Source organism: Ptiloglossa arizonensis, chromosome 6, assembly GCF_051014685.1.
Source record: "Ptiloglossa arizonensis isolate GNS036 chromosome 6, iyPtiAriz1_principal, whole genome shotgun sequence".
NCBI classification, from domain to species: domain Eukaryota; kingdom Metazoa; phylum Arthropoda; class Insecta; order Hymenoptera; family Colletidae; genus Ptiloglossa; species Ptiloglossa arizonensis.
Window position 1 is genome coordinate 11449065 of NC_135053.1, and position 6028 is coordinate 11455092.

Below are 6028 nucleotides of genomic sequence, written 5' to 3' on the forward strand. Positions count from 1 at the left end.
TCGACGGTATCTTACCTCGGAAAACACGTTTCACGCTGTCTGCTATTTCCATTGTGTGTTAATAAACTATGATAGTTACGACGTGTATTTCGACTAATATTTCTAGTCGATGGATTTAGTTTTCAAACGAACAGCGCGCGGTAATTTTTTCCGACGCGCTCTGTTGTTTCAACAAATAACAATAAAACCGTTCCCCGATATTTTCGAGTTTTGTCGAGTTTCTGGCGTTTGTGTAACCATTTTTTTTCTCGGTAGAACGCGGTTAAAATTTTGCAATTTTTCACGGTCCCCTTAAAAATAGATAAAACGTATTCGAAAACGTTTCCTCGTATTTTTCATAGCGGTGAAATATGGCGGTACATATGCTCCGATGCAAAAATATTCGGACGGAATGAAATATACGAAACTCTGTACGTCGTAAGTTCGAAATCATCGAATGCGACAAATGGAGCTCGCTCGAATTATTCACGCCGGAAACGATTCACAATAACCTTCTAAACGCACAAATCCGATAAATTCGTCATACTTGTACCGTTGTGCAAAATATGAAAGAAAAAACGATTCAAGTCTACGTGACTTATGCAAAGAGAATAAACAGAGGTATTCGAAACCGTACAAATTTAAAAGCCGTTCCCCCGTAAGACACGAAGGGAGGAGGTGGAAATTAACTTCCAAACCGTTGAAAATAAATTTACTCGCCGGGAGCGTTGTATTATTACCATTATCGAGGAATTCCAATATTTTTTTTCACATTCGTAAAAATAATAATCCGTGTATACGGTCCGCTCGGCCGCTTTTTTTTTTCTCTCTCTCTTCGCTCGAATATTCCTCGATAGTAATTTTACGCGGAGAAGTAATTTTGATAATTTTTCCTCGACGAACGATAAAATATCCGAGCACAGATTGCTACACATATGCGCTGGGTGGTCTCGCGAGAAAGAATCTATCCAATTACCCCCTTTTAATTGCCCGTTTCGCGGACATTCCACGGTCGCCGCGAGGCGCGTTCATTTCATATGCAGGCATTCCGAATGCAAATACGTCCGGCGGACATATTAATTCCTGGGCGTCTTTCTACCACCTAAAGGGCGCACCCTGGACGTTTTTTGCCCGGGGTCCACGGCAGCGGAGCCGAGAAAGTAAAAAGAAGAGAGGGAGGGTTGGAGGCTCCCTCTCTCTGTCCCTCTTTCTCTCTCGACGTAGGAGAGAACCGTCCCCCGGGCCGCGCTTTCTAATTATTCTCTTCGTTAACGACCCCGGCCCCTTAATTGGCCAACGTGACGATACAAATCGTAGTTTCTTCCATACATATGTATGCGCGATGTAAATCCGAGTAAACGCCGCGATATGAGCGAAACGGTCGGATAGAGACGTCACCGAGGGCTGAAATACGCTCGCAAGAACCGGTTAATTATGCGCGAAGGTGCGAGTGCATCGTGGTTTTTCAACCCTTGCACCACCGACCAGGGGGTCGCTGCGATTCTTTTGTCGAGAACGTACCCTCCTGCGCGTCGAACCTTCCCCCGGTGGGTACATTGTAACGTTTTCAATCTCCGATAAGGTTTTAGAAGAAAATTATTCGAATTGGAGAAATACATGTAGAACAATTTAAATTTTAGATTTGGAACACAGTAGGACGATAATTGGGGTACTTGCGTTCTAAAGTTCTACTTGACATTGTGTAACGCGTTTTTATGTAATTTTTTTTTATAATAGAATATTATAATAGAATAATAGATTTCTATGGTACGTAAAATTCACCCTCAACTTTCTCTATCGAAAGCGAATCTAAAAACGCTACTTTCCAGAAACTTCTAAACGGTAATCTTTCGTATTGGTATAGTTTTACCAAAAGTATTTAACGTACAAATACACAGTCGACGAATTTGACTCGAATTTCGAATTTTTAATTGCGAAATTTCCAACGAGCTCCAGTGTCGATGATTTCAAATTTCCCGCCATTTCGAACAATCGTCTCGAGTTGCCCGGCAACGGTATTTTACCTCTTTCGTCGTCGACGCGCAACGAACTTCTCCTTTTTACTTTCCCAAGAAACTACAAGGGGTAGAGGGGAGGTAGACGCGACTGATAGACACGAATTAACCTGAAACACGGTTCGAAGTTCGGCAAGTTCGGCCCTCTTTGGCAATTATTGATCTGATAATAGTCGCCGGGCAACCGGTGCACACGATCCGCTTATTTAAGTTCGTTACGTGCACGAAATGCACTTTCGAGTTTCCCACGGCCAAACTTTTTCGACCGAACGCGCTCGTTGTCAGCTTAAATAATTAAAACGTCCGTCCGGTTACGTCGCGACGTACGCGCGTACGCTTTCTCCACCCTAAGAAGAAACCGAGACGCGACCTTTTATCCGGGTCTCGTAATGTATCGTCGTAATTTACGAATAGTGCGACAGAGAGAAGCGAAACGTGGAATCTTTGAAAGTTTGTTACACAGGATAGGTCCATCGGGCAATTAGATTTACTCGGTACTAATTCTTGCGCTCGTTATACTCGATTCCCGTATCAGAAACGATTCCTTCGCGCGATAAGAGGGAAGGTGTAAATATATTGCTCTTATCCAGGAACGATCAAAACGGGAGCACTTGCTTAAACTACAAAACTAACCTAGACGATTGTTGTGCCGAACTACTCGTATCGGGCGTATTTAATTGGACAAGTACGTAAGCATTGTGATAACATCGGAAACGATTCTCTCTTGCGAGAAGGAAGGAAACATAAAATAATTATTTTCATTACATTCGGAGAGTCGGACGTAAGAGTACATTCGACTCAAATGGCAAACCTAACCTAGACGATCGCCTTGTCGTTCGAATTACTCGATGGATGAATATCGAAACTTTTTGTTTTCTCGGAAAAGTATCGGAAACAATCTCTTCTTTTAAGAGAACGGCCACCGTAAAATAATTCTTTTTACCCAGAGAGTTCAACTCGAGAACACGTTCTTGAACCCACGAAGCTAACCTATACGAGTTTCGATTGAACTATTCGGACCAAGTCCACCTAATTAAAATTCTGAGACTCTACGTAGCTTATTCACGTTTCAATATCGGAAATATAATTCCTTTTGTAGAAAAAAAGACACTTTCGTACAATAATTCTTTCTTCTCAGAGAGTTTAACGCGAGAGTGTATTCTTAAACCTAAAAACCTAACCTGTACGAGTCTCGATTGAACTATCCGCCTCATCAAATGAAAATTCTGACACTCCTCGTACCTTATCCGCGTTACAACGTAAATAATCCTGACTTGTAAGAAAAAAGTCAGTAATAATTCTTTCTATCCAGAAAGTTTAACACGGGAACACATCGCGCTCAGAAAGCTAACCTGTACCTTAAATGGAACCATTCGAAACCAAACTCGACCGATTCGAAATCCGAGATCCCTTGTAGCTGAACCCTGCCAATATCGAAAAGGATGAAAGGGACGGGACGAAAGAAAGCGTAAAATAATTCTTTTCATCGAGAGAGTTCAACGCGGGAGCTCTTTCCGCGCGAGGCGTTCGCGAGAGTGTCGTCCCGTCGAAAAGATCGCGGCTCGTAAATCGCCTCCAGAAGCGGACGCAATTATTCGCGTGGCCGATAAATCAGTTTTTTCACCGATGACACTTTTGCACGAGGCCTGCGTGAAACGTCCCGTAATATTACCATTCCTCCTCGTTTCCCTCGCGCTGTTCGCGCTTATTCCGCCCAGCGGCGTTTATCGTCGTTGCGTGCGCCGTGCCACATGACGTTCAGGAATTTTTTAATGGTGTCCCATCGCGCGGAGGTTCGTTAAATTTCACGGAGAAATATGGCCCGTTCCTGCGCGCGCGGCCGCGTCCCTAAAGACGCGGAGCGGACCTTAAATTTTTTCTAATAAGGGGCCCGCTATCGGGCCCATTATCGTCCTCGCTCGCTATTGTCCCGTTGAGACATCGTAATCGGGACCAGTTGCCCGATAACGCGTAATTAATCACCGCTTGCCTGGGATCTTATCGAATTGAACGAGATGAAGACGCGTACCGAGTTCTTGATAACTCCTTACCGTGATTGCTATACGAATATTTGTAAGTGAAAAATATCATCGAGCAAAATTGATACACATTCCTATTTTTCTCTCCTCAAATATCGTTACGATCTTCTTCGAGATTAATCAACGGTTCCTCGGGGTGTGATTGCTACCAGTTGAGTTACTTCCGAACGGATTACCTTGTACATTATAAATTTAAGTCGATATTGTTCGCACGAGGTTCAAGTTCGAAATAACCTATCGCTTTCGGAGGAGTAATTCACTCCTACCCCTGTGCAGGGATTAATGGCCCCCATCCGAATGATTTATTCCCATTTGTTTAATCCCGGACCAGAAGACTAATTTTCAACGCGAACGGTGGCACGGAAGTTAAAGCGACGAACGCGACGACAAGACGAGAGACAATACCGAAGACGTTCTGTATGTACGCATACGTATGTATACCTAGTTTCGTTTCGATTGCAACGGGACACGCTCGAAATAAGCACTCGGAAATGCCGGATTAACGCGTTTTCCACGATCGTACCGTCCACCCGTTTCGTCGTTCGACGGGGGGAATTATTCGGCGAGCGTAAATCACGGCATTGAGACGCCGGGGCCCGGCTCATCGAGTCATTGGCCCCGGTTTTACGACCGCGATGCTGAACGTAAATTGTCCTCTTTATTGTAGCACGGCTCTCTTTGAGCGACGCGTCCGCTGGGCTTTCGAAATTGTCGTCCCCGAAGATGAACCTGCCGCTCGAGAGTTCCTTGACCCGCGTTCACGACCATTTTTACCGTTTCGAATGTTTCGAAGTTTTCGGTGAAAAGATCGGAGGGAACGTTTGAAAAAGGTTGTTCGAAAACTCGGATCGTCCGATAGTGATTCCTCGAGGCACCGATAAATTTCTTTTGTATTCGAGAGAAAGAGAGAGAGGAAGAAAGATAATTTTGCAATAGTTTGACAAAATCTTTCCTTGTCGGTTAAGTCATCCCTCGAAGGCGGACTCGAAAGTTCCTTGACACTGCCTATGATCATTTTTACCGAAAGAATGTTGGAAAAATATCGCTCGAAAACTCGAATCATCGATAAAGATTCTTAGAGGAATAATTTCTTTCGCGCTTCAAAGAGAGAGAGAGATAATTCTGCACTCGATCGAAAGCAATTGTTCTCCAACTCTAAGCATTCGAAATTGTCACCTCTTGAACCTGCTGCCCTAGAGTTTCCCTGCTCATGACCATTTTTACCGAAAGAATATTGGAAAAAGTTTGCTCGAAGGCTCGAATCGTCAATAAAGATTCTTCGAGGAATAATTTCTTTCGCCCTTAAAAGAGAGAGAGAGAGAGATAATTGTTTTCCTCCTCTAAGCATTCAAATTTGTCACCTCCTGAACCTGCTGCCCTAGAGTTTCCCCGTTGACGACCATTTTTACCATTTCGAGCGTTTCCAAGCTCTGGGTGAACCGATCGCCCGAAAAATCGTTGATAAAAATTTCTCGAGGCGTAGAAAGAGAGGCAACTTCGCGATCGGAAAGATTTGTCTCGATCTCTGAGCTTTCGAAATCGTTAACCTTCGAAACTACCGCCCGAGAGTTCCTTAATCTTCGCTCGCGACCATTGTTACCGTTTCGAGGGTTTCGAAGTTCCCGATGGAGCGATCGAGGAACTCCGTCGAGGGATCTCGCTCGCGGAAAACTCGTCTCATCGACGCGGATTCATCGAGCCGCGGAGAAATTTCTTTCGCGCTCGAGGAACGATAATTCCGCGATCGCTTAAAAAAGGCTTTCCTCGTCCGTGCGTAACCGGTTAACGATCCGACCGATTCACAGGCAATCGAGAAGCGATTCGAGCATGAAACCAGGTGCTACGCTTTTTTAATTAGAGCTTCTTCAATTAGCGGTGAAAATCGTTTCGCTTAGGATTTCAAATTGGATCTGTCCCGTAGCGGGGGAGGCGGAGTGGAGCATCGATGAAAATACACAACGCGCCCGTTATTTCCTCCACTCGTTCGTTTCTCGT

The 6028-nt window shown here is 44.4% G+C and overlaps 1 protein-coding gene across 1 annotated transcript in view; it reads left to right on the forward strand.

Moving 5' to 3' along the window:
• Nucleotides 1-6028, forward strand: part of LOC143148032 (UPF0489 protein C5orf22 homolog) — a 476738-nt gene that overhangs the window by 193843 nt on the left and 276867 nt on the right. The gene's annotated exons all lie outside the window — the stretch shown is intronic.